We start from the raw sequence: 27109 nt of genomic DNA on the forward strand, positions 1-27109 counted from the left end.
TGCGTAGAAATGAGGGTGAAGGATGTCTAAGCTGATGATTCTATGGACAGTATACACACAGAGAGACACAGACATAAGAGCTTTTCCTTTTTAAAAATGCTACTGTCTTTCTGATTTATGAAATGTTTACATATGTAACCTGAAATACTTCAAAATTTTAGTAAGTTGTGTTTCATTAGGTATGGTATTAGAATCCAATGAATATCATCAAATAAAGTATTCTAACTGGATATTGTAGAATTTTCCTCAATTATACTTCTTTAAATTCATTCTTTAAAATTTTGGAAAGAACCACACTTTGAGTGTTATTATTTCCCACAGCATTTAAGTTTACATAAGCACAAAATAACTACAAGTCAGTCATGTTATAATGCTTTCCAGTTTTTCCCTCTCTTCCATTTGTTTTATATTACACATTAGCATTCAGATGGCAGATGCAATTGTAAAATGCACATTGGAAACTAGCAAATGAGCATTGTCCTCAAGGTTTGACTAAAATGCTAAAAACAAAATCTTCTGTAGAAGTGCAGTAAAAAAACAAATCTCTTAGCTTATTCCATCTGAAGCTCCCATATCCCATTCCACTCTCCAGAAGGAAATGAGGCCTCCCTACAAAACAGTTGCTGTGTTACTTTTAACTTTCCAGTGAACTAGTATTCCCTATGTTACTAATGGGGTCTTTTTCTACTAGGCTGGAGTACCTAAAGACACCTATAGTAGTGAAATAAAGGTAAAGTGCCTTGGAAAGGGTGATTTTACTAAGTGTTAATTCATTTTAAGTCTGTTTGGTACTGGCCATTCTTCAGGCATGAGAACCTAAGATCAAATCCCTGAACCACATAACCAATTTAGCCATCCGAGTGATACACTTACAATGCCAGAGCTGGGAACGGAAAGATAGGCAGATGACTAGAGGTCCTAGGTCAGCCAGCCTAGCCTAGTAGACAAGACAGGAAGAGGCCTTTTCTCTCAAAAATAGAAGCAGGTGTCATTTGAGGAACAGACATTCAAGGCTGTCATCAGAATTCACATTGATACACACACACACACACACACACACACACACACACACCTGAAAAGAAACAAGGAAAATGTAAAGAAGGAGGGGTGAAAAGTGAGGCAAAAGGGGAGGGAGGGAGGAAGGGAAGGAGGGAAGGAGGGAAGGAGGGAGGGAGAGAGAGAGGAAAATGTTGTTTAATATTTTTGAGAGCTACAAATTTGAGAGTTTTGTAAATGTAAGAAATATGCAATGTGAACATCTCTGTCACAGAAATGAGAGATAATTTTTCCACCAGATTCAAACTTGATGCATAGTCTATCAAGATATCAGATACTGAACAAAACTCCAATTTTGTATCAACCCACTTTGATGAATTATGGTTGAGAAGTTAGTCTGAAATTAAATCCAAAATAGTTAGGATCCTGTGACAAATCCTTCCTCCACTTTTCTGTCTATCTTTCTTGTCTTTAAATAACTTAAATTTGGGTATTAAGAACATTTAGACATCATTTTAACACTTGAATCCCTGGACATTTGTTCCTGAGCTAACATTACTTACTTAAAAAGAAAAAAGGGGGGAAAAGGGGTGGGGATCCACTGAACATCCTTTCGGAATTAGTAGGAAAAATAGAACAAAGGTCAATTGACCTTAGATGATTTGAAAGTTTAAGATTCCCCGTGTCTCTTGTTCTTTCCCTAGGTATGTTTCTGAAACATAGAGCTTAGTTCCGGATGCAATCAGAGTGGCATTGTTGACAATTGCATATAATGCCACTAATCATTTTCAGCTTTCAAAGTTGAAGGACTGACTTTTAATGAATTCCAAAGTGAATTGATCTGGGTCACACACTAACCGAGGTGCTCTGAACTCAATCACTGTCAAGTGTCTAACTATGCAGTGAACAGAAATTCTTGTCAGCTCCACATATCACACACTTGAAAGATGATTTCAAATAGCAGTGACATTCCTTTAAAAAGAAGAGATGAGTGCAAGCATAAAGATGGCAGTGGGTGCATCAGGAGTGCCTCTGTTTGTGAGACCCAAGGAGGGGATCTGTGAGCTTGGAGCAAACTGTAAGTCTTAGCCTGTATTAAGAGCCATGGCAGCCAAAAATTGGGCGTGTCAAACAATGAATCTGTTTAATCAATGTTTCTAGAAGGGTGGATTTTAAACTTAGCTGACTTAGCTGGGCTTTTAAATCACATGGCAGCAACATTTTTTAAAAAGGCCTGAGTCATCTTCCCTTAGATTCCCTTGATGGCTTTTATTGGTTTCAGTCTAAGCATGAAAATATGGCTCCTTCATAGGTTAGAGTGCAGGGTTAAAAGTCTCTCTTCTAGAATTTTTACCCTTGACCCTTTGTTAAAACCAGCTGTTAAGAAAACAAATAGCTCTGTTTTTATTCCTGGGAGTCAATGGAAAAGACTTTTTTAAAAGGTTTTTTTGGATTCTCTAAAATATTTACAAATAACTCTGATGCTAGGAGACCATTCTTGGCCCCTACAATTAGATAAACAAATAACTACACTTAAAGAATTCCCTTCCAAAATAATTCTAACTATACAAAAATCTATACACTTTCTTGCATGCTGGCTAAGGAACAACTTGTTTAAGTGGCTAGTTTATGTCTTAGGAGAAAATATACTAGCTTAGCTATAAATCCCTGCCTGTGCATAGCCAGCATCAGCTGTTGAGCCCTGTATCGCTGCATAAGCAAGAATACTCCTAACCCACGTGCCCCTGGGGGATTCATTCCATGGTTCCACCTCATTGTTGGCATAGGTAAAATTCATGTGTTTGAGAAAGCCATGGCTACAGTTCTGATAAAGATCTAGAGTACATACATCGTTCCCGTCACGTGTTAGAATTTATCTTTCTATTGATATGGGTACCTGTAGATTACACTGTTCTGATACAAAATTAATTGCAAAGTTTTCTTACTATATTACCTCACAGCCTTGCATGATTGCTCATTGTGAAAGTGTTAGATATGCCATGGAAAACAACAATTGATATGTCCTTTAATCATGATGTCTTGTCACCATCATTTGATCAGACTCTTTTCTGGTAATTTTTCACAATTATCTAGATTTTATATGCAGACATATAGACACAGATATATTTTAAAATAATTTTTGTTGTAACCAATTTTGATTGAAAAGTAAATGAGTATTGAATTATCAGGACTCCTGAGCCTACCACTTGAATTAAATATTTCATGGGTTTCTTACCATTTATTTCATTGTAGAGGAAAGATTTTTTTCAATACCATTCAAAATTTTAATGATTATGAAATAAAAAATATTATACATTTAAGGTTTACTAAACAGTTTTCCTTTGGTCAAATATTCAGGATTCTTCTGGTATTTTTCACAGATAGTGTAAGGAGCAACTTTATTTGTACCTTTGATTACCTTTGAATATTTCTCAGACTCTGTGGAATCAGAAGTTCAGAAAACATCAACCTTCCTTGTATTTCCAAACTCAATAAGTGTGGCAAAGTCCACAATCTCATCAAAGTTGAGTGTTTTTATTTATACATGTGAAGGAATGATTTTCTGCACATTCTCCCAATAAACTGCATCCTTCTTCCCCAGCTAAACAGCAGATGGGAAAGAACTCACAGACCGCAGTCCAGCAAAGGCTGATTCGGTTATCATGAATGTTTTACTGTTTAAAATCTTCTGGAGATACATAAAAATTAATAATATTTTGAAAATAGCAATGACAGGTTTTAAATCACCAATTCTAAGTTTTTAGAATGTGTGTGATGGATCTGAGAAGATGAAAAAGAATAATAATAGCACAGTCAGAAGGTCATTTTTATTTTTCCTTTTGGGTTTCTATGATTTTTATTCATAAGTTATTATGAATAGGCCAGTGGTGAAATATGTCTTTCTGGGAGCATTCATCATTTCACACTTCTCCTATATGAGTTTTCTCATGCCTGCTAGGCTAACAGGGATGATCTCCCCAGAGCCACTTCTGGAGGAAGAGAAACTAGGCTAGCTATTCCTCAGTGGGTTAAAGGTGACAACCATAAAGGCACTTTCCAGAAGAAAAAAAACTATGTTTTTGTTAATTCGATGAACAGTACACTTAAAAGATAACTGCTTCTACCTTGCCATATAAGATAGTTAGTTACCTGACACATTTCATGTTGTCACTGTGGTGCCTGATGAGACTTCCTTAAACTAATCATTACTTTTATTAACTACATTATTATACACTGAACAGTTTTCGTCTATGCTCAGTATGGTTCAACAGCAACACTGAGAACAGTAGTACATTGACAAAAATCTCAGGGGGTGTGCCTTGGGGACAAGCTGCTGGGTCTGCCTGTGGCTTTGGGGACATCAGGCTGAATGAGAATGCTCTTTAAATTTCTGCCATTCATGATCTTCACACACCCCAGAGCAATATCAGTCATACCCATGAACGACATCTTGGAAAGATATGACAAACTGGTTTTTAATCAATTATAAGTCACTTTGGGGTTACTTACCAGGAGAACATCACCCATGTCACATCAAACCTAATGACAGTAAAAAGTGAGGGAACATTTAGTAGGTGTGGGGGAAATATGTGAACGGTCACCCTAGTCCCCTCCGTGCTTACTTTCCTCTCTGCTTCCCTGAAAAGCCACTGAACCCCATACTCAGAATGCGGACATTCCATTGGCTAAGTGATAACTATTCTGAAGTCCCACATTGTTTACAAACACTTGCTCTGTGCCAGACTTCTGAACTTCTTTCTTTACTCTTGAACACATTTACAATTCACCTTTTCTTCGAACATGAAAATATATGGTTCGTGTTTTATATTACATGAAGTCATTTCAATGTCTGGCGCATTACTCTAATAATGCAAGCTCTCTGCTTTGTAATATGCAACCAGAATCTATAATAGCATTTTTCTCTTTCATCCCTCAGCAGGGAGTGTTATATTTACCCCTAAAAACAATAGAAGACATGCTTAATGGTGTGTGTGTGTGTGTGTGTGTGTGTGAAAATGGTTGAGTGTGTGTGTGTGTGTGTGTGTGTGAAAATGGTTGAGTATGGATCCCCAAATACAGTAGAGAAGTCTAACTTGTGTGTTACATTTCAATGCCAAGGCTTCACATAAAAAAATGAATTGTGCCACCTCGAACAGAAAGGTTGTCTCCACTCCTGTTTTCACATGTCTCAGCAAGGAGTGAAATGTAAGTCTCAGGGGAGTCCTAGTCAGAACCTACAAAGACAACAAATAACATTATTGATCAAAGTAATGATTCAGTTCTTCCCTCTTTGGAGAGCTACAGCCCTCCACATACATTTTACTATTACAAACAAATGTGTTTTCTCTTTTATCATCCAGTTTAAAGGAAGATTAGGGAAGATGAGCAAGCAGTAACCTATTTGCCTAGAATCCAAAATTGGTTAGAGTAGTAATCTGTCAGACTGTAAGAAAAAGAGGGCAAAACTTGATCTTAATATTTAAGAAGGGTTTCACACCACTCTTCACCTCCTTTATTGTCAGCATAGAACCTACATCCAGTAACTGGATGGAAGCAGATGCAAAGATCCTCAGCCTAAGCACTGGAAGGAGCTCCTGGAATCCAATCTTACAGAAAGAAGATGGATAATAAGAGCAGAGGTGTCAAGACCATGATAGGGAAACCTACAGAAACAGCTGACCCAAGTTAGTAGGAGCTCACTGACTCTGCACTGGCAGCTGAGGAACCTGCATAGGACCTAACTAGGACCTCTGAATGTGGGTGACAGTTGAGAAGCATTGGCAGTTTATGTGGCCACTGGCAGTGGGACCAGGATTCAACCTTTGTGCACGAACTGGCTTTTTTGGAACCCATTTCCTATGGAGGGATACCTGCTAGGCCTAGATAAAGGGGGAAGGGCCTTAATATATATGACAGACTTTGCTGACTCACCATGGGAGGCCTTACCCTCTCTTAGGAGGGTGAGGCCGCCCAACATTTTCCCATTAAATTTATCATAACCTCCAACCATTGGCTTCTAGAGCACCAATTTTATAGCAATGTTAAATAATCTCTCATTTCTCACTATCCATCAAATACCCCAAATTGCCTCTATCATATAGCTTTAAATTATATGACCCTTCTTTCTCTAGTTAGTTTCTCTTCCATTTTTTTTTTCTTTCAAGCAAACATAAACTCTGGATTTATTTTCAGATTTCATTGTTTTGTGCTTGCTGTCACTTTCTTTTTACTGTCACATGGACAGTCCTTATTAATATTCTGCAGTCAAGTTTCTGTCCTTATCATGAGTTGTCACTGTTTAAAGGATAAAGACAAGGACCTGCTAACCAGACTGCTCTGTGCTTTCCTTCACCACTCTGGTGTTCTGAATGTGGTTCTCTGTTGCTGTGATAAACACCATGAACAAAAATAGCACAGGGAGGAAAGTGTAAGGGAAATAACCATCACACTGCTGCTTTGTCTAGACAAACATCCTCTCTCCTCCCATATTCTTTTGACTCTATGTAACACTAACACCTCCTTCTCTGCCTCTCTTGTGAGGTCTCCTCCATTTTCCTATTCCATAAAGAGTCCTGTTCCCTCCGGATGTTAAGCTGGCAAGTATCTGTTTTTCTTCTAAAGTGTATAAGCAAATACTTAAAGATATATAACAAATAAGTATGCAATTCCCCCTGAAGTCATCAGTTTATCTCTTGGTTAATTTTAATCTTATTCTTGACCCCATCTTAATACACAATTTATTTTATTCTTGGAGTCCTCAATTGTCCTTCCTGTCAAGCCTTACATTCAGCTAATCTATAGCCTGTGTAATCTATTACATTTTTAACTGGGTTCCTATAATTTCCTTATCTCATAATTTAGTCTTACATCCTATTTCCCCCACTCCATGGTGTACATTTATTCTTTCCCTAATTTCAAAGTAAATTTCTGGAAGGAAGAAGAGTTTATCTATATTGTATACTTGCAGCATACCTTGAGTTCCTAACAGAACTTCTTATGTGTCTTTGATGGGATACATATCCTGTTAACAATTATGGTAATTGAGAAGCATTCCAAGCATTCAATTATTGTTAGGGGCATGAAGAACAAGTACAGTGTACCCCTCTCTCCACTATGTGAAATCTCCACTCAGACCAGCATACCCACCTTAAATGACCTCCATTTCCATCACTATTTTCTCTAGTTCTTACCAACTATTTTCATGGGTTTCCCAAATGTGAATTTCTTGTAGGGTTTTCTTCATAATGAGTCTCATAATGTTGATATTTCACTACTCAGTGTTTATTTTTTTCTTGATTGATTGATTGATTGATAAAATAGACCTGTTTTCATACAAGATATTCTGATTCTGTTTTTTCCTCCCCCAATTTCTACCAGATGCTCCCCTCTCTCACATCCATCCAAAACCACACCTTCTCTCTCTCTCTCTCTCTCTCTCTCTCTCTCTCTCTCTCTCTCTCCATCTCTCCCTCTCCCTCTCTCTCTCTTTAGACTATGAAACATATATCTAAAATATAATAAGTAAAATAAGATAAAGGAAAACAAACAACCCAGAATAAGGCAAAACAAAAACAGAAGAAAAAGAGCTTGACAAAAGTATAAAAGCATGAGAGAACACATGCATGCACCAGCATACACAGAGAAATTGCGTAAACTCGCAAAAGCATGGTACACATGCAAGGGACCTGGGATGAAAACAACAAAAAAGGCCCGACAAAGCATTGTGAGACAAAGAACCTCCAAAAATGCCACTGAATTTCTTTTCTGTTGGCCATTTACTGCTGGGCATGGGGAGTCGTTAATATACCCAGTGAGACTCTGTTAGGGAAAAGTAATTTTTTCATTTTCCAGTGTTTATCAGTTGGAGATAGCTTCTGGGTTAGGGATGGGGGCTTGTGTCTCTTTCCCCTCTCAGCACTGAGAAGCCATCAGGCCCCTGCAGGCTGTGTGAACCCTGCCTCAGTTTCTATGAATTCATATGTGCGTCTTTCCTTGTTTCCTTGGTGTCCTCTGTCCCCTTTGGCTTCTACAGTCTTTCTACCGCCTCTTCTGTAGGGTTCTCTGAGACCTGACGGGAGGGCTTTGGCAGAGACACCCCATTTAGTATTCCAAGGTCTTTCAATTGCTGCACATTATCCGACTCTGGTTCTCTGTGCTAAAACCTATTCGGAGACAGACTAACACAAAGACAAAGAGACAAAGAGAGAGACTGTGTGTGTGTGTGTGTGTGTGTGTGTGTGTGTGTGTGTGTGTGTGTGTGTGTGTAAACTGTATCCCTCTGTTAGGATGACCATAACAAATTGCTGCTGTGTGAGTGGTTCAAGAGAAACAGGTGTGTTTAGAGGTAAGTTTTGTCAGAGAGGAACTGGGGGAGGGAGAAAATGTGACCAAAATATATTGTATGAAGATTTTTTTTTAATGAAAGTAAATCAGAAATCCATTTTCTCACATTTTTCATGTAAATCTAGTTTTGGTTACCACCACATCAGATTCATCTTCTGAAATTGCCTCCCAGGCTTATAGATGGCCCATTTCTCCAAATGTGTTCATGGGGACCTTCCCTTCTGACACAGACACTGTCATAATGGATTTGGACTATGCCCATGGTCTCATTTTCACTTAGTTACCTTGCAAGGATCCTTTTATATCTTTGAATAGTTCCATTGTGACTTTAGGACTTTCTAACAAATACATTTTGGGGAAACACAATTCTGCCATATGTACCATATGTGGAAGAGAATCGAGTAGGTAATTGTTTACAAACAAGAAGCTGTAGAAATAATAGCTACCGTAGCTTTATGGAAGGACAAGAAAACAAAGTACAGACACGCATAAAAATTCAACCAGTCACCCAGCCAAATGTGTGCAGACTTCGGTTGGGAACGTGCCAACTCCATAATATCAGAGAGGCCATAGGTCCAGCATTGTTGTCTCAGTTAAGGAAAAGGAAGTAGCTGATACTTCCAGTAAAAATTTAAACCATGTTAATCACATCAAATCATATTCCCTAGAGAAAGTCCTGTAAAACTGAGATAAATATCTGGAATGCAAAACTGACAGAGACATATGGAGCACATGCCTCACTAATATAAATAAGCTTACTATCCTCTTAGGGAGCATACGTTCTTCTGTCTATCACCTTATCACATTTACGCTGTTCTTGTGCATCAGAAGTTAATATTCCATGCACATTGGCTTCCCAGGTCTTTCCCTATCCCAGGTCATTCGTTGATTGCTTTCAGTCATGGCATGGACTGATGACTTTTAGTCCCATATTTGGGTGCCTGGCTTTGTACACACATTTGAACGTTGACTTGCTGATATTTTCTTAGTTGGCTCATGTTGTAATTTTCAGTCCAGCTTTCTTACCAGTCAATGGGAAAGCATTCTCACAGTTAAAATGGATTTTATGTTCAATGCCACTCTCAAACATTAGGGGAAAAACTGTACTAGCCAGAAACATCAGGAAGAATATGAAGGGTAGATTTCAAAATTAAGCTACCTGGAGAATAACCTCCAAAAATCCTCACCCAAACTCCTCCTAAACCCCATTACTTGGATTGTGTGCACACAAACTATGCTCCAGTTTTTATTTTTCTGGGTACTGGCATCCAAACTCAGATGCCCTCAAGCTTATGAAGTCAAAGCAACAAGTACTTTACCCACTGAGTTATCTCCCCAGCCCCCCTATCCAAATATTGTGGAAGCAAATTGTAACTTTGAAATAAAGTAATAAGAAATAAGTATGCCTCTATGAAATAGGTGAAAATATGTTCAATTAGTGAGGGAAAGTAGGGCAATGAAACGTAAGAATGCCATCTTAGTTGACAAAAGGGGTTTGATGTGATCTAATGTGAAATACTTCATACACGAGAAAAGAGGTATGTGAATTTGGCAGGCATGACTTGGCATAACAAAATAGGGGAAAGTTTTGGGGAAATGTTCTATACTAGAGCTTTGGAGTAACGCCAGATCCTGAAATTTCAGTAGAAAAAATGAATGGATTTGCATCATACATTCAGTGGATCAGAGATCACTCATGGGGCTCTAAGGAAGGAAAGAAATAAGTGGAGAGCAGGTGACAACTGTGTAAGTTAGTTAAGGATGAACTCCAGGAAGCAAGCCAGGGAAGTAAGGATCATGGCCAGAGCACAAAGACTAAACACAGAAAAAGATGTATCTCACTGGTCAGCTGTCTGCTACAGAGACCCTTACCAACAGTATTATTTGGAAGCAATAGCAGTGAATCTGAATTCTAAACCATCAATTTCTAGGAAATTATATGAGCCGTGATGTCTATGAGCCATCACTGACTATTCTTTTTTTAATTTTTTTTACATGTCGATCCCAATTCCCTCTCTCTCCCTCCCTCCCTTTTACCCTCTCTGCCCCCTCACATGCATCCTGACCATCCTCCTCTCCCATCCCCCCACCCCAATTCCATATGTAGGGCAATGCCATCCAGTTGGGGTCATGTAGATCTGACAGGTCACTTGATGTAGGGAATAGGTCTTCTCTTCTGTCTCTAGGTTAAGGCAGTTATCCTTCCATGGGGGATGTGTTTGCAAGGACCTTTTGTGCACCAAGGATACATCCTGGTTCCACTGTCTGAGGTCCCATAGAATGCTCAGTCCTTCTGGCTGAGACCCATATTCAGGGGGGCCTGAGTCAGTCCCATGCTGGCTTCCCAGCTATCAGTCTGGTGGCCTGTTAGCTCCTCCTTGTTCAGATCAGCTGTCTCTATGTGTTTCTGCAGCCTGGTCTTGCCCTCTCCCTATTCTTAAGCCTACATTTGTGAGAAATCCCCAAATTCATAACAGATTAAGTATGGCACAACATAATATGTAATAGCTATAAAGATCTATAAACAAATGCACATACATATACACATATATGAAGTACAAATGGTTTCAAAAAAAATGATATTGTACCTCATGAAAACCAACCTAGTGCTTTCTAAAGTTAATGTAGTGTTGTCTAAACTGAGTATGTGTGTATGATTTTTATATTCTATTTTCTTCTGTTTAAGTAACAAAATTCTCATTGTCATTGGTGGTTGATATTGTCAGAGGACAAAAACATGTTTAAATTACAAAACTTAATTTCATTCTTATGATGTACCAACATCTTTGTTTATAATTCAACTTGTAGGATAGCTTGTTATTTCAGAAATACTATAAATAGAATGGATGTCCTATGTTTTCTTTCACATTTTGTCAATTATTCTCCTCTTCTACATCACATCGGTCTGTACTTGTCTTGTGCATTTGGTAAACTGTCAAAGAGCTATATTAGTAGTGGTGTGTGGCGTTATGTAGCTAAGACTTCACTTTTCTCAGCCGTCCCCTCACTTTAGAGGATATGTTTTTGTCTTCGTCTTTCTCTCATTTCCTACCCATGTAGCATTTTAAGTGGGTGTTATAAATCTCTGCCAAAGGCACATTCATAGCCCTGCTTGAATGGTTTCATTGAGACAGGAGTGCCCATACTTTGCAAGTTCCTTCAAGATCTATATCAGGGAAAAACAACACTTTGTTTTCATTGGGGGAATAAAGCCCAACTTCCTAAAACAACTCTCCCAAGAAGCTAAATATAGGATATTTCTTTGAGGGTGGTAGATCCAGTAAATCACATTAAAAATAATTTAAAATTTCTTCTTCAAATATAGAGATTCTTAGGTTTTTACTAAAGAGAGGAGACACTGTGAATGTAAATTGCTCAATCCATCCATTATTTCAGCCTATAAATCAAATATTTTTGATGCTCTGATGCTGTAAAATATTCTGGAAAGGCAAAAAGGACATGGTTTTGCAATTGTAATGAAAATGTTCTATAATACTAGTGAAGTATGCTGGGCTTTTTCTAATCCAGGACTTTTAGATATTAAAAAAAAATACAGCAAAGAAATATTGAGTCAGTTATTTAAAATGAAAAAAGTGGACATAGACATATTTGACAAATTCCCTTGCTGATGTACTCAAGTGGACGTCACGAACATCAATTTCTTGAAAACTGCTCATAATGTAAATTTTAGCCAAAAAGCAGCTCCATCCCATTATGCCTGATCTGTTTCACAATCAGTAAGCATGCTGGAGAGTGCATCCTCTAATAACATGTAGAATTTTACTTCCCAAGTGAATAATAGATTTCCTCACAGAAATGCCTATGCAGAAAGAACACAGGCAGGTGTGTGAAAAAGACGATGACCTTTCCCTCCCAGCATTTCTTTTGTTACATCAGTCACTTTGTTCTCCCCACATTATGATGAAAAATCCACTCTCAGCTTGATCGATGTCCCTATCTTCATATTGTTCCATTTTCAGGAAGCACCGCGCTGCCCTTATGATAGCATGCACAGCATGTGTCACAGTACCTACTGTGTGCTGTTGCATGGATTTGTGACAATTTAATATCTTCGGGCTCAAATAAAAGGAAGCGTAATTTAGTAGCATTCACAGATCCCATGTACTTCATTTAGCACGCCCTATGTGATAAACACTTACACAATCGGAGTTAGAAACCAAGTTCCTTTGCTTACACTATACTTTTAAAATGTTAATGAATGTCATTTGTGAGGATTGAAGGACCAGCCAGTGGTATCCGTTCAATAATTAATTGTAAAAGCACATGCATTAATTCTGCCACCTGGTCTCTTCTACTCAGTTGAATGCTTGTGCAGTCACTTTTGTTTGTTTGTTTTTGTGAGACTTCATTCTGTGACACCCTCCCGTGTAATAAAAGTGCACAGTATATTTAGATAGACTATTGTCTAAGCAAAATAATTAGCAATGAACCCATTTTAAATGTTTTTTCCTGTTGATTCATCCTGTTCTATCAAGTCTATGTAAAGTAATTTAAAAGTGACTCATTGCAACTCACTTTTTCTAGTCCCAAATGTCCAAACTAACATGCAATAAAAGATGCCTTTAAAAATAAAAGTCTTTAAAAAGAGCATATGCAGAGAGATCGTTGGCTTTTATTAGTGCTAAAAATAGTAGTAGAAGCAAGTAATTTTCCTGACCCTATCAAGTCTGGTAAAAGGAAAATATTACAGATGAATCTCAGCCTAGTGACTATAGGAACAGAATCCTATCCCCAGGAGCAAAGGCCCTGAGTCTGGATTAGTTGTGCAACATTACAAAGATTTGTGCACAGGCATCTTCAACAAACAAATTAAGCAAATATTACAGAGTGGATTCTTCGAGACATAGTCAGAATCCAACCAGCACCTCCATCTTGAGGGTTCATAATCTTGATGAATGTAACAGGAAGATGTGTGCGGAGAGCTGACTCTGTTCGCCTCTGCTTAGTGGGGAGGATGAACTTGGCTCTGGTTTACAGCTGCACACACTCCCACCTCCTCCTGACATCTGTGGCCTAAGGGAACAACACAGCTTGTGAGAAACCACATTCAGTCACCGATTACAATGGAAACTTGAAAGTGGGTGGAGGAAGGAATGGTAAAATAGACCAGAACAGGAAGACAACTGAATTCGTTTATCACCACGGCATGATGTATATTTTTAAATCTGCCTCATCCACCCTCTTTAAATTTCGGACATAATTATCCACCCACCTACCTGACGGTGTTTGATTCAATAATGCCGCATATCCTAATGTTTTGGAGTTTCAGAACTTTACCTCTTGTGCTGAGTTTGAAAATACCAAATTGTTCTCTACCACAGTGTGTGTGTGTGTGTGTGTGTGTGTGTGTGTGTGTGTGTGTGTGTGTGTGTGTGTGTGCTGTCATACAGCAAGCCAATAAAACATTGATAAAGATCTCCTTCTGCAGCTGGCTGAGAATCTCTTCTAAGTACACAGTGCAAAGCTGACACATCATTTCACTCTGCTGGGGGAAACCAGCATGGGAGTTCACGTGGTTGTCTCCCAAAAACAGAGCTACTGGGAGAGTAATTAGACGATCTCTGGGGTCTGGGGTCTCTTGATGAAGCATCATGGACCAACCCGAGTTCAGATCTACAGGAATCACATAAAAAAAACAGAAGTAGTGTCATGCATCTGTGACCTCAGAGCTGGTCAAAACAGATTCCAAAGACTTCCAGGCTGGTCAGTGTAGCCATTTCAGGTTCCAAGTTCAGTGGGAGACTTTGTCTCCAAAAATAAGAATGGTAAAGTAGACAGCCAATTTCAACTTCCAACCTCCACATGCACTTGCAAGGGAGAACACACCTGAACACTCACACACACATGCATGCATGCATGGTGGAATCTTTTTTGTGCTGGGGTTACATTTAAGTGTTATAATTATAAATATGTACAAAATTAACTGTATACTACGATATGATAAATTAGAAGTGTCAGAGATATATAGAAATAGAATGTTAAGCCTTAGTATTAAAATCCTTTCTGCTTTTACCAAAATGTACTCTTAATAAATAATATAATACACATGAATATGGCAGAATTTGATAGAGTATTTTGTAGAGAACATTATAGTTGTTTTTAAAAATCTTAGCTCGGAGGACATTTGACAGCCCATTAACTATGAGCATTGGCTACATCAAGGGCACGCATGCGCAGAGAACTGCTGAAGAGTTTTCCAGATCACCAGCCCACAAACCCTTGTGCCAAGACAAAGCAGCAGACAGGAAAAGAAATGTAGTAATTACTCTGTTTTAAGCTTTATGTCCATTTCTAATATACAAAATGTGTTCTTTATAAGATCTGTTTATTTTAAAAAATAATTTATTCCCTAGAAAACATACCAATGTTTTTGTTTTTGTTTTTTAAATACAGAACAAAAGTCTCACTTCTAAGTGATTTTTTTTTTAAGTTTTCCTGACTGAGCAAAAAACTGTATAGATCATTAGTTTTCTCCTATGTAAAATAGAAAAATGTCAATCCTAACTTCATACCACTGAGTGGGACCCTGGATTAGAACATAGTGGTGCTCAATATGTGATTGGTTTTTGTCATAAATATGACCAAATATACATATCTAATTACAAGAACTGTAAAGCTCATGTCATAGCTGTTTTCTTTTTTTTAACTTGTGTGTGCATATATGTGCTCATGTGTATACAGTTCTTTGTGTGGCTACATAAACACCACATGTGTGTGTTTAGGCAAAAGATTAATGTGAGGTGTGTAAATCACTTGATCACCAACATATGTGTTAAGACAGAGTTGCTACTTAAACCTGGATGCTCACCAGTTGGCTAGGATGGAGAGCCATAGGGATCCAACTGTCTGTGTCCACCCAGAGCTAGAATTACAGATGTGTACTATGGTATTTTTCTTTTCAATATGGGTACTGAGAATCCAACTAAGGTCTTTATGAGTGAGCTGTAAGCAATTTACTTATCATAATATTTCAACAGAGCTCATTAATGGCATAAAGGCTCCTTTACTGTCCAGTTTCAGTAAATGACATCATACTGATACCACAATAAGATGTATCTTTTACCAGGTGTTGTTACAGAATTCAAATCCTGCCCATGATTCTTACCAAAAGGATTTCTATGGTAAATGATAATAGTTAAGTGTTAGACCATTGTGTGTTTACTGGATGGATACTGGGCATGAGGAATGTAAACTCCAGAGTAAAACTGCAGCAAGACTTGTAATGTTCAGCCGTCTCTGATGAGCACAGTAAGGTGTGTCTGTGTTTTTAGAGTTCTAATTAAAGCTCTTATCTGACTCTTAAAAGATTATGTAGTGCCAAAAAACTATGTGAAGTTGCCTTTGCATTTTAATTTTTTATTTAACATACCCAAACTTCCCCAAATTATGCATATGGTCTGCACTGTATTTTTTCATGGAATTTTAAACCAAATTATGTTAATATTATGGCATTGTTACTGTGTCTCAACTCTAATTATTAAGCAGGTAACTTTCTAGGACAACTTTGATGATAATAACATCATGAAGACTTATAGCAAAAATTTTACTTATATTTCAATTTTAGGAAAAATTCTAAACAGCTGCTTCATGCCTGTCTTCGAAACCAGTAGATACTAAAACTTCACAGAAAACTTCTGTGGATTACTAGCTTTGGCCATAACATTCATCAGTTGTAACTACCGTAAGAAATGAATAGGTTATTCTCTAAAATGGGCCACCAATATATCCTGTATCTTTCAGTAGAGCTATAATTCAGCTTTCTACCCACGTTGTGAGATCAGTGAGAATTATAAGTGAAAGTCTTCTTCATCACCTTTATAAATGTTTACCCCTGCGGACACTGAGTGTAAGTAACTGAAGTAGTCTTGTTAACAGTTTGCTGTATTTTGAATTGTGAATCATTGAATATCCTGCTTAGTAAAAGATGAGACTGGCTTGCAGAAGCCAGGTGATTCAGCAATCAGTGCCCCTCTCAGGAGACTAGCAAACTGATTCTGATCCAAGCTCTGAAGCAACAAGTGTAGTCAGGTATCCTCCACAGCTAGGGAATGAAGGGACGGAGGGAGGGTGGGATGGAGAGAAGGAAGAAGGAAAAAAGGAAGGAAGCCACAGAGCACATTAGCATAAATAAAATGATAAGTGGAAAAGTACTATAGAAACACATAGCATTGATACAACCTGTGTTTACTGTACATTGACAAAACTACCTTGCTTAACATAGAAGTATAGCCACAGCCAGCCTATGCTTTGAACCTGTAGTTAAAGGGCACTTAAGGAATACAGTACAGGCACATGACTTAAGCATCACTGTGGATAAGTTATATGATCTTTGCTAGTTTCTGAGCACACAGGACACAGGACTTGTAAGGGAAATAAATGATATAATTCAAATAAAGCCCTTGTTATTAAAGGTAATAAGTATTCCAAAAGAAAATTCACTTTATTAACCTAATAATAAAAAATCTATCCATACATATATATGTACTATTTTTAAATGGTTTCAGTGAAGAACAATTGGTGACTAGCATTGTTTCACAAAAAAACACTAATACAATTCTCAGTGCTTATTAAGTTTTAATGGAAAATATTTTTAATTCATAAACTGATTCTCAGAATATCCTAGTCACTCAATTGGAGGTTAGTAGTGGTTGTAGTGGAGACCTAAAGTGTCATCTGTTGGCATGATTGAGGGGTTGGGTTTGTTTAGTCACCAAGTCTAACAGCCCAGCTACATACAACAACTCAGAAGAAGCAGGGCCCTACAATAGCAGACTCATAGATGCCTTCTTGCATGAAGAAGTATGGAGAGTACAGTGTCCTGTAAACCTATCCAGTTGCCTTGAATTATGTAATTTTTGGAAAGGGAGGCCATGCTGCTTATGAAATGTGTATTTGCCTACTCTTATGCTGCAGGATGCAAGAAAAAGTCTATGGTTACACATTTCCTAATTGCATATTTCATCTGGTGGGACACATGTCTATAAAGAGTAGTAAATATTAGTGCAATTCTGCACTAGTAAAACAGGTTCATTTAGCTATGAAAATAAATGAAGATGCCCAGAGTCCTCTAGGTGCTACTGGAAATTTCTCCCCTAGCATTCATTTCATTATAAATGTACTTGATGAAGATGCTTAACATTTTCAAAAGGAGAAATGTCTAGTGGGATTACAATTACAATGTAATCTTATAAACTGTCTTGATGCCTACATCTTCTGAGACAGTAAACACATAAGGGATGACAAAGCCCAGTGAGAAAAGTCAAATGTCATAAGCAAGCAGTTCTTGTTAAGACATTCATAGAAAATGGACAATTCAAAGACCCACAAACAGTGTGATGACAAAATACAAACACGAAATTATTTCAAAATCATGTTGAGAAGAACATATTTAGTTTAGCTAAGCAGGAAAAACAAAATGAAAGAATCCCCTCTACTAATCAAATCCTCCCAGAGCAGGCTTTGGCACCCAAATAGGAGGCAGTATGTGACAGCCAAAACAATCAAACACCAATCTCTTCACTGTTTCCACAAAGTGTTTGATTTGGGGTATATCAGTCCTGATTGACTTCCCAAGAGAACTGATTTCTAAACATCCATTGAAGAAGCTAAGTAAATCTCCTACTAGTTAGGGTCCATAAACATTGTCCCTGTATAGATTTGAGAAGACTGTCACAGAACCATTTCCAGTACATGCTTGTCGCTCTCTATTGTTATCAAGTCCAGGCCAAATTGGAAAACAGCCTCCTCCCCAACAGCCAGGTCTAAAACAAATCCAAGCTATATTTTTAGCAAGAGGCTCCCCCTACTATGGGCCTTACTATCGCCATAATTGTATTGAAGTTTGATGAATACACAAAAGCGTGTGTCCAGATAGAAAATCAGTGACTGTGAACGGAACACCATTCACACCTGAGTACAAGCATGATCCCACAGAACAATTACTGCTTCTCTTATTTATTCCCATGGATGGGCGGGCAGGGGGCTGTCTTTCTCCTGGAACCTGCCCCTTTTCCCAGTTAAATGTCAGTAAGAAGCAGGGAACATTTTCTCAAAACTTCAGTACTGTGAAATCCTTGCTCCGCTAATCACTCCACTGACCTGTTGCAGACTGCCTTTGCCAGGACTACCAGATTCCACACACTGGGACATTTATGTTGCAGAAACAGATGGGGGTTGTGGGCGAGAGGTAGAGCATTTGGAAGACTATTATATACTCATGCTTTCCAGAGATTTCCCCCCACATCAATAATTGTCAGAATCACATTGTTAGCAACTCTAAAATCAGGCCAGACCTGGTGATGCACACCTCTAACTCCAAATCACAGAGAACAGAGGCAGGCAGATCTCTGTGAGCTGGAGGCCAGCCTAGTCTACATGGGGAGTTCCGGGCCTTGAAGAGCTTTGTCTCAGAAGTCAAAATAAAACAAAAGACCAGATAATTATTTCCAGTTTCTTCTATTACTTGAAGATTTAATGATTTTGTTTTATAACTATAATACATTCAAATATTTAAAAAATGGATTGTGTACAGTGTCTCTCTTGATCTAACGAATAACTGGAGACCGAGTTGCTTCCAGAGCAACTATTCATCTGACATCCAAAATCAGGGTTTCTGGGGGTAGTTCTGGCGAGTGTTCTCTCTTGGCTTCCAAATTCTTGTATCTTTACATGGTGAGAAATAGCACTCTTAAGTTCTCTGCCATCTTTTCTAGGAAGGCATAATCTGAGTTATGAATTGTGAGTTACTGTCCAGCAGTCGCATTAGAAGGGACACGGTCTTTAGTGTGTAAATCACAGCCCACAGAATAGTTTTTCAAAATCATGGCTTATATCATAGTGTTTTTCTCCTGAGGCCGGGTACCTATTCCATTACCCTGTGGAATAATATACAACCCTCAATTAATGAAGCCTTCAATGGAGTGGAAGTTGATTTGTAAGAACACAGCATGAGAGGGAGGGAGGAAAGTAGAAAGATAAAAACTGAAAGAGGGAAACTTGAATACTCTCCATCCCAGACACAACATCCTCACTTTCACCCTACTAAAAATATGGAAATGTGCATGTCTATAAGAATCAGTTCATCATTTTTCATTTGCAGATTCTACACTGGACTACAGATAGCTAAGTCCAAATTATCTCAATGATGTCTTCCATGGTCAGTGAACATTAACTGTACAGTATACTAGTATAGTTATGATACAAATGTGTACATTATTCTTCTTGATCATATTGCTCTCAGTATCCCTTCACACCCCCTTTCTTCATCGCTTTTACCAAACCTTGTAGTTTCAAGTCATCGTTTTCTTTTTTTTTCACTGGCCATCTATGAAGGAAAAATAACTGAATTTCACAATGGTCAACCGAGTTTCACCCGAAACTGCACCGGGAATTCCCGAATCAACAAGAAAACAAAAATCAAACAAACCAAAAAAGCTTTCTGTGACTATCAGGGTTCTCATATTCAGTACTCAGATTCAAGATCTGGAAGGAAGGAAGAAAACAAGACAGGAAAGTGGGAGGACCTGTGGGAGAAATATACTAATGTCACAGTTTCTGACTGGACTTGCTTAGAAAATAAGACTTGCTGCCCAGTCCCACCTCCAACAAATGGAAGGGGTAAGTGTGAGTCTGTTTTCAGCCTGCCTTCTGATGCCCTGCTCAGAGCATCCTGAGGACTAAGAATTGTGGCAGGTATGCCTGGGAGCCTGAATTTAGTGAAGAGAGAGATGGTCCCAGTGGTTAAGAGCACTTGCTGCTCATATAAAGGACTTGGGTCTGGTGCCTACATCCCTGTGGTGACTTTCAACCCTCACCATTAGCTTCTGTTCTGGAGAAATCTGACACCCCCTTCTGGCCTGCATGGGCACCAGGAACACATGTGATGCACTTACATAGGAAGAAAAATGCTTGTATACATACAAGTAAATCATTTTTAAAATATCCTGTATTGGAACAACTATGATTTTAGTATAGGAGCCTCTATCTTCTGACCTTGGGGATCCTTAATAATGTGCCCACTTAAAGGTCATTGAAGATATCTTTACTGGCTAATATTAGAAAAGGGGCTTCATTTTGGAACATAGGAGTCTTTCCTGGAGAGTCACATACTGAATAACTACAGGAGAGTCAGACTTCAGTCACTCAGTGATGCTCAGTTCTCAGTCCCTAATGTTCACTAGGCACCAAACCAAATAGCATTTTAGTGTCAGTTAGTTCTACACTTAAAAATTCAAATTTCAGAATATTAAAAAATAAACAAAATTCCAGAAGCTTTTTTAGTTACCATTTATGTAAAAGATTCAGATGTACATCATTGCAATAGATGTGAGTGAAATCTGAATTACAAGGACAGAATATTTGACATTTAAGAATGTCAGTTTTCCAGGTGACCAGGTATGAATGGAAAGGGACAAGATCTCCTGAGGAAACTGGGAGCATGTGGGGGAGGGAAGAGAAAGTTAGGAGAAATGAAGGGGAGGAGATGAGGGGGAAGAGAACATGAGGGAGCAGGAAAATTGAGTCAGGGGAAGAATAGAGGAGAGCAAGAAAAGAGATACCATAATAGAGGAAGCCATTATAGGTTTAAAGAGAAATCTGGCACTAGGGAAATGGCCAGAGATCTACAAGGATGACCCTAATTAACAATCTAAGCAAAGTGGAGAGGCTACCTTAAAGTTCCTTCCCCTATAATGAGGATGAGGCCCATCCTAGAGCCTTCATCCAGTAGCTGATGGAAGCAGAAGCAGACACCCAAGGCTAAACACCGAGCTGAACTCTGGGATCCAGTTGCAAAGAGGAAGGAATTATGAGCAAAGGGGTCAAGACCAGGCTGAAGAAACCCACAGAAACAGCTGATCTGAACAAGGGGGAGTTAGTTCATGGACCCCAGACTGACAGCTGGGAAACCAGCATAGGACCTTCCCAGATTCCCTGAATGTGGTTTTAGTTGGGAGGACTGGGCAGTCTATGGGGCCTATTTATCCCTAGTATATGAATGGACTTTGGGGGCACATTCCACATAGAGGGATACTTTCTCAGCCTAGACACATGGGGGAGGGCATAGGCCCTGCTCCAAATGATGTAATAGACTGTGAAGATCCCCATGGAAGGTCTCACTCTCCCTGGGAAACAGAAAGAGGATGGATGGGAGGTCTGTGGGGGGCATAGGAGGATGAGAGGGAGAGGGAGCAGGGATTGATATGTAAAACAAGATTGTTTCTCATTTAAATTTTTAAAAAGGAGAGAGAGAAAAAAGAATCTTACTTTTCCAGATGCATCTAAAATTATATTAGCGTTGAATTTCAGATAATTGGCTAAATATTCATTCAAAATCAACCAGATGAACATGAAGAAAGGTAAATTTATTTTTATAAAAATGGAGGCTGACAGTGATATATCTAATCACCAGGTAAATACTATCATTTATCTTAAAACAGCATTGGCCCTCACTTAGAGAATTGTGGATAGTGGAAAATCCATTTTAATGAATTCAAGACAAGTTCTTATAAGGTTTTATAAACTTTCAGTGCCAATAACAGTTGGAAATACATCTAGATACAACTTCTGTGTCATCTCATGACTGCTAGATGGACAACTGAATGAACTGGTCGAATGAGTTGTGTGTTTGTTTGTTTTTTGGGGTTTTTGGTTTTTTTTTATGTAAGTTGTACATTAGATAAAAATGTCTAATCTCCTTGAATTTTTTTTCACTATTTTATGGCTGAATTTTTTCTGTGAGATTCATTTTCTCTGTAAAGTTGGTTAAATTTGTTTGACAACATGTATCCGTTCAGCCAGAACTTTATCATGTTTCACTGTTCAAAGCTTTATCCTAAGTGTTAACAAACGCACAGTGTACGTCTTGCTGAAAGACACGTGCTATTGCAGTAGGTGGGTCAGATGCACACGCAACAGTTAAGATGATGATAATTAACGCACCCCTTTCAGTGTTGTGACCTCATTGTGTGCCCTCATGTTCGTGCACCCTTGTTAAACCAGTGCCTGCCACACCCATGAACTGATGTCCCTGATGCTGCGTTATAGGTCTGTAGTAAATGAGACAAAGACTGACCAGTGGCCAGTTCTGCATAGAAAAGTCTGTTCAGAAGAGACAGCAGCAGGAAAGAAAAGAAAGGGGTATTCAAAATATAAGGTCACAAGTAGAAGTATGTGTGTTTTGATAAGGTAGTTTCCAACGCACATCTAACTTCAGTGTATACCATAATAGCTGAAGAGAGCGGCCATTGTTTACAAGGCTAAAGTAGACAGAAAATGAGGTTTTAGCGTGCCCTCCTCTAGACACAATGCAGGTGGCAGCTCAAAGCTGAGTTTACATTATATACTATACAACATAGTAACTAGCACCATGAGTCGGGAGTTGTGCATTCTAGACATCCTTCCATACTGCAGACCCCACCGTCTAATCCACAGTACCTCCCTACATTAAAAAACCTTGTATTCATCCAATCAGAACATTAAAGCCCCTTTCATCATTGAGCTGCTGCAATGCCCTTTAGAATATATAACCTTTTCTTACTTAATTTATAAGCCTACGAGCTCACATGTAAGATGTATATAGAATTCCACTCAGTGATTTTTTTTTTCAATTTGATCAGCTAGAAGAGGTGGATAAGGGAAATCGCAAATATAAAACTGTCTAGTGAAGATAAGAGCAAAGAATTTAGGACCTGCTGCAGCAGACACCATTAGTTATTACTCTTCCCTATACACTGATCTGGAGCCACACAATTCCATGACTACTGGCACCTTGACTGCCTCCACTCCAGCCCTATATGATGTAGATGTAAACAATAAAGTTAAATAAATAGCAGCGAGGGAGAATTTGAACATTCTCTACAGTGAGCAGAGTTCTTCGTTTTGTAGATCTGTGGGTGTTTAATGTGCTGTTATAAAAACAGGGGGGGGCTCTTGCTAATCCTCTGTGATTTGCAAATGTCCTCATCTTAACATTTATCTCTTACCTCCTTTTTTTTTTTTTTTTTTTTTTTTTTTTTTTTAACTGCTACACCATTGAGCTTTAGGGTGCATTTTTCTTGTCTGTTTTCTTTTTTGTCACCTATTTCTACCTGCTTTGGCCTCTGGCAGTCCTCTATTCAATAGAGCTGGACAAAAATAAGCCTTACCCAGTACCCCATGACTCGATGTCAGCATTGGGAATGAGCAAAAAGTAACCTGTGCAGGTAATGAAGATGAGACTGTCTCCATTCTTCCTTAATAATAACCTGGAATGTTCTGCATTCTTTGAAATATTTTATAACAAAGAGTAAGGAGAAAAGTGAAGAAAAATCCCCTTTATAAATAATTTTTTGGGGCAAAGTTCTCAATTGCTTGAGGAATGAATGGTTCAAATTCAGAAAGGCATCCCCTGTGAATAAGAGACAGCTCATCATCTTCTCTTATGCTTATGGTTGTTTCTACAGAAATGAACATTAATAAATTCTTGAGATAAAGTAGGAAAGGTAAGACTCAGAGAATAAAGGAGTTTGTGAGAGTAAATATTGCTCTTAAAAATCTATTGGAGTGTTCCCTTCTGTCCTGGGACAAACACAATAAGAATTCTACTTAAATGTATAAGGGAGTCATTTACTGTTAACCCATACAGAAATACTTTAATCCAGACACAAATATAGATCACGTGCAGTAGAAATAATGCCACATGTGGAATTAAATCTCTACCCATCTTACTCACTGGCATGCAACACGTGAGTGGGCATTTAATACTTCTGATTTTTTTCACTTCCTCATTCATACCACAACATCCTAATAGAACTTATCATTTCACGGATTATACGAAGTTCAAATAAAATAAAGCATTGAGAAGCACCTTTTCTCTTTTCTCAGCATCGGAAACAGCCTGTGACTGTGGTGTCTTTTGAGGTGCCTGCTTCTCCCTATCTGAAGTTGTCTGCACCTACGCTGCAACCCTAGCCTAGATTAACACTGATTCAGACTTTCAGCTTTTCTGAGCAACAGGTAAATAAGGTCCTAAGATACACCATGTTCATAGTTAAGAGTCTTGTTCGGCAGTGCGGCCCTGTGTTTTATAATGTGGTGAGAAACACATGATGCTCCGGAAAGAGTGAGAGGCCAGCAGTTAAGGCACAGATCTTGGCTCACACTTGCTAAGCATCCCTTGTTTTGAATTCTTCCCCAACTGTCTTCATAGCAGACCCTCTGTACTATTCTTTATTCTTTTCTAAACATCAGTATAAAAGGTTTCTATGTTCTTAGTTACTACAGGGAAGTGTTTTTTTTATCTATCTTTGAAGGAAAGGTACAGTTTATTAAATGGGGTTTTTAATAAAGATTTTCAACATGGCAGTTAAGAGAAAGAGACATGTTCAGGAACAAAGTATTACACACACCTGAGTGTGGATGTGGACTTTTACAGATTTTGGAGAGGGTGTTCAGGTGGGGGAAAGTAACTGGGAAGAGTAGAGCAAGAGCAAACAATAATCATATATCTATGAAAAATATTTCCAATAAAAATTTAAAAAGCACAGTGATTCTTAAGCCTTTTAGTAAAAATGGCATTGAATATTCAGGCCTGTGTAATAAACAAACCCTACATCATACCCTTTGGTCTATACAGGCTGTTATGAAGCCTTAATAAAAAAAAAAAATAGCAGGGTTTGCTCAATATTTGGCCCTTGTAATTAAATAATCTTGAATTTGGGACCTTATCACAGGACTTGTTGCTTATATGTTCTTAATCTATTAATCTTCAATTTCTTTAGTTCTAAAGTAGAAGACACCCTTTAACTACGCTGAATAGGAGCATGTAGTTGTATGAGTTTAAAATGGATATCACAGCACTTGCCACTTTGAGTGAATTATAAAAAGAGACCATCCCTACCTCTCTGCAAAATAGCCTGAAGAAGGTAGCCCTATTTCTCCAGTCCTTTAGCCTCATTGGTTTTAAACTAAGGTTGTGTCTTTTCTTTTAGAAAACACAATTAGATTCACCGTTCTCTCAATCAATTAAAATGAACACAGGTGCAATTTGTATTCTCTTGTTTTGAATATATAGAAGTTTGGTTTATTTTTACATATGTAATTACACTTTAATCATTGTGGAAACCAACATTACTTTTCAGTGCTGTGTTAAGTACAAAACAAGGACAGTGTTTTTGTAATGAGGCATCATACTCTGCTAAGTATGATAAAAAGAACACCTATGAATGTGACCTCTTAGTCATTCTATTGTAACTCTGCTGCAGGTGGAATGTGAACTCCTTCATTGTTATAAGAAATCCTGCCAGATTGTCTCGATTCTGTGTAATGACAGTGTTGCTTATCATGGATGAAAAGAATATTTAGAGTAAAAATTAGTGTATTCCATTGCTGTATATCTTGAAAGATTAGTATTGTTGTTATTGAATTAAAAATCACCAACATCTTTTTTACATATATTCTAACCTTTCTGAGAAACATGTATTTTGACTGCCCATGACATGTTTGGTAAAGCTGGAGACAGTTGCATAATCATGACAGTTATCATTATTTCAACCCATAATGTCTTTATTGCCCTGAAAAACAACTACATTGCTCCTACTGGCGGTTCTCCACTAAACTCTCTCTCTCTAAAGCCTGTTTCTGTGAATACTTTTATTCTAGACATTTTGTAAAAATGGAATTGTAACATAGGTGTCATTTTATAACTGTCATCTTTCTCCTACAGTAATTTCTTCAAAGTTTACCTTTACTGTAACTTATATTAGTACATGAGTCACTGTTTTGTTTTATAATAGTTCATTGAATACACTACATTTTACCAATTCATTATTGGCTAGACTTTGTGTTACTTCCATCTTTGGCCTCTTTTGATGAACTCTGTTATTATTATTCATGTATAAGATATGCAAATATTTTAAACATTATTTTCATTGTGTACACTACCTAGAATTAAAAAGGATGGACCATTTGGTAATTCAGTATATTAAACTTTTCCAATAAATGTGGAATTGTTTTACCAACTGTTCACAGCATTTAACATTCCTGTTAAAAATATGTGAGAACTCTAATTATACAAAACTTTATTAGTTTTGGTGATTGTGATTTTTACTGTGGTCACCCAATTAGATATGAAGAAACATATACCAATTTTTATTTTTTTAATGATACTTAGGATTTTCAAATTCTTACTGGACATTTATGCATTTTAGAAAGCATCAATTCAAATATTTGGATAACTTTGTTTTGGTTACTAATGTTATATTGTTATAAAAGAATATTCTTATAATCTAGACATCAATTCCTTCTCATATCTACTTTGCATGTTCTATGCTTTCATCTGATGTATCTTTGAAAGTATTATCTGAAGCACAAAATTTTTAATTTTGACCCTCCAATTTGTTGATTTCTGTTTCTTCTGCCTTTGCTGCTGTTTCAAAAAAACTATTGCTTATTCTAAGGTTACCAAAAAAAATCATGTTTGTATTTCTTTTTATGGGTTTTAAAGTTAGATTGTTTTGTTCATATTGAGTTATTTTACATAGTACATAGGCTTATTTCGTTCCACTTTATTCTGCTTTTACATATGAAATTATCTCCCCTCTTTGTACAATAAAGACAGGTAATTTCCAAATGAATTATCTTGGTACCATCATCAAATGAATTGATTTTAAGTATGATTGTTCTGAACTCATAATTCTGCCCAGTAATCTAGATATATAATCCAATGTAAACCAGTGGAGCAATGTCCTAGTTGATGTAGGTTTGTTAACCT

At 37.8% G+C, this 27109-nt stretch overlaps 1 protein-coding gene across 1 annotated transcript in view; it reads left to right on the plus strand.

Moving 5' to 3' along the window:
* Kcnd2 (potassium voltage-gated channel subfamily D member 2) overlaps positions 1-27109 on the plus strand; it is a 470565-nt gene that overhangs the window by 307913 nt on the left and 135543 nt on the right. The window lies entirely within an intron of this gene.

The sequence above is a fragment of the Phodopus roborovskii genome, unplaced genomic scaffold, assembly GCF_943737965.1.
Source record: "Phodopus roborovskii unplaced genomic scaffold, PHOROB, whole genome shotgun sequence".
In the NCBI taxonomy this organism is placed as follows: domain Eukaryota; kingdom Metazoa; phylum Chordata; class Mammalia; order Rodentia; family Cricetidae; genus Phodopus; species Phodopus roborovskii.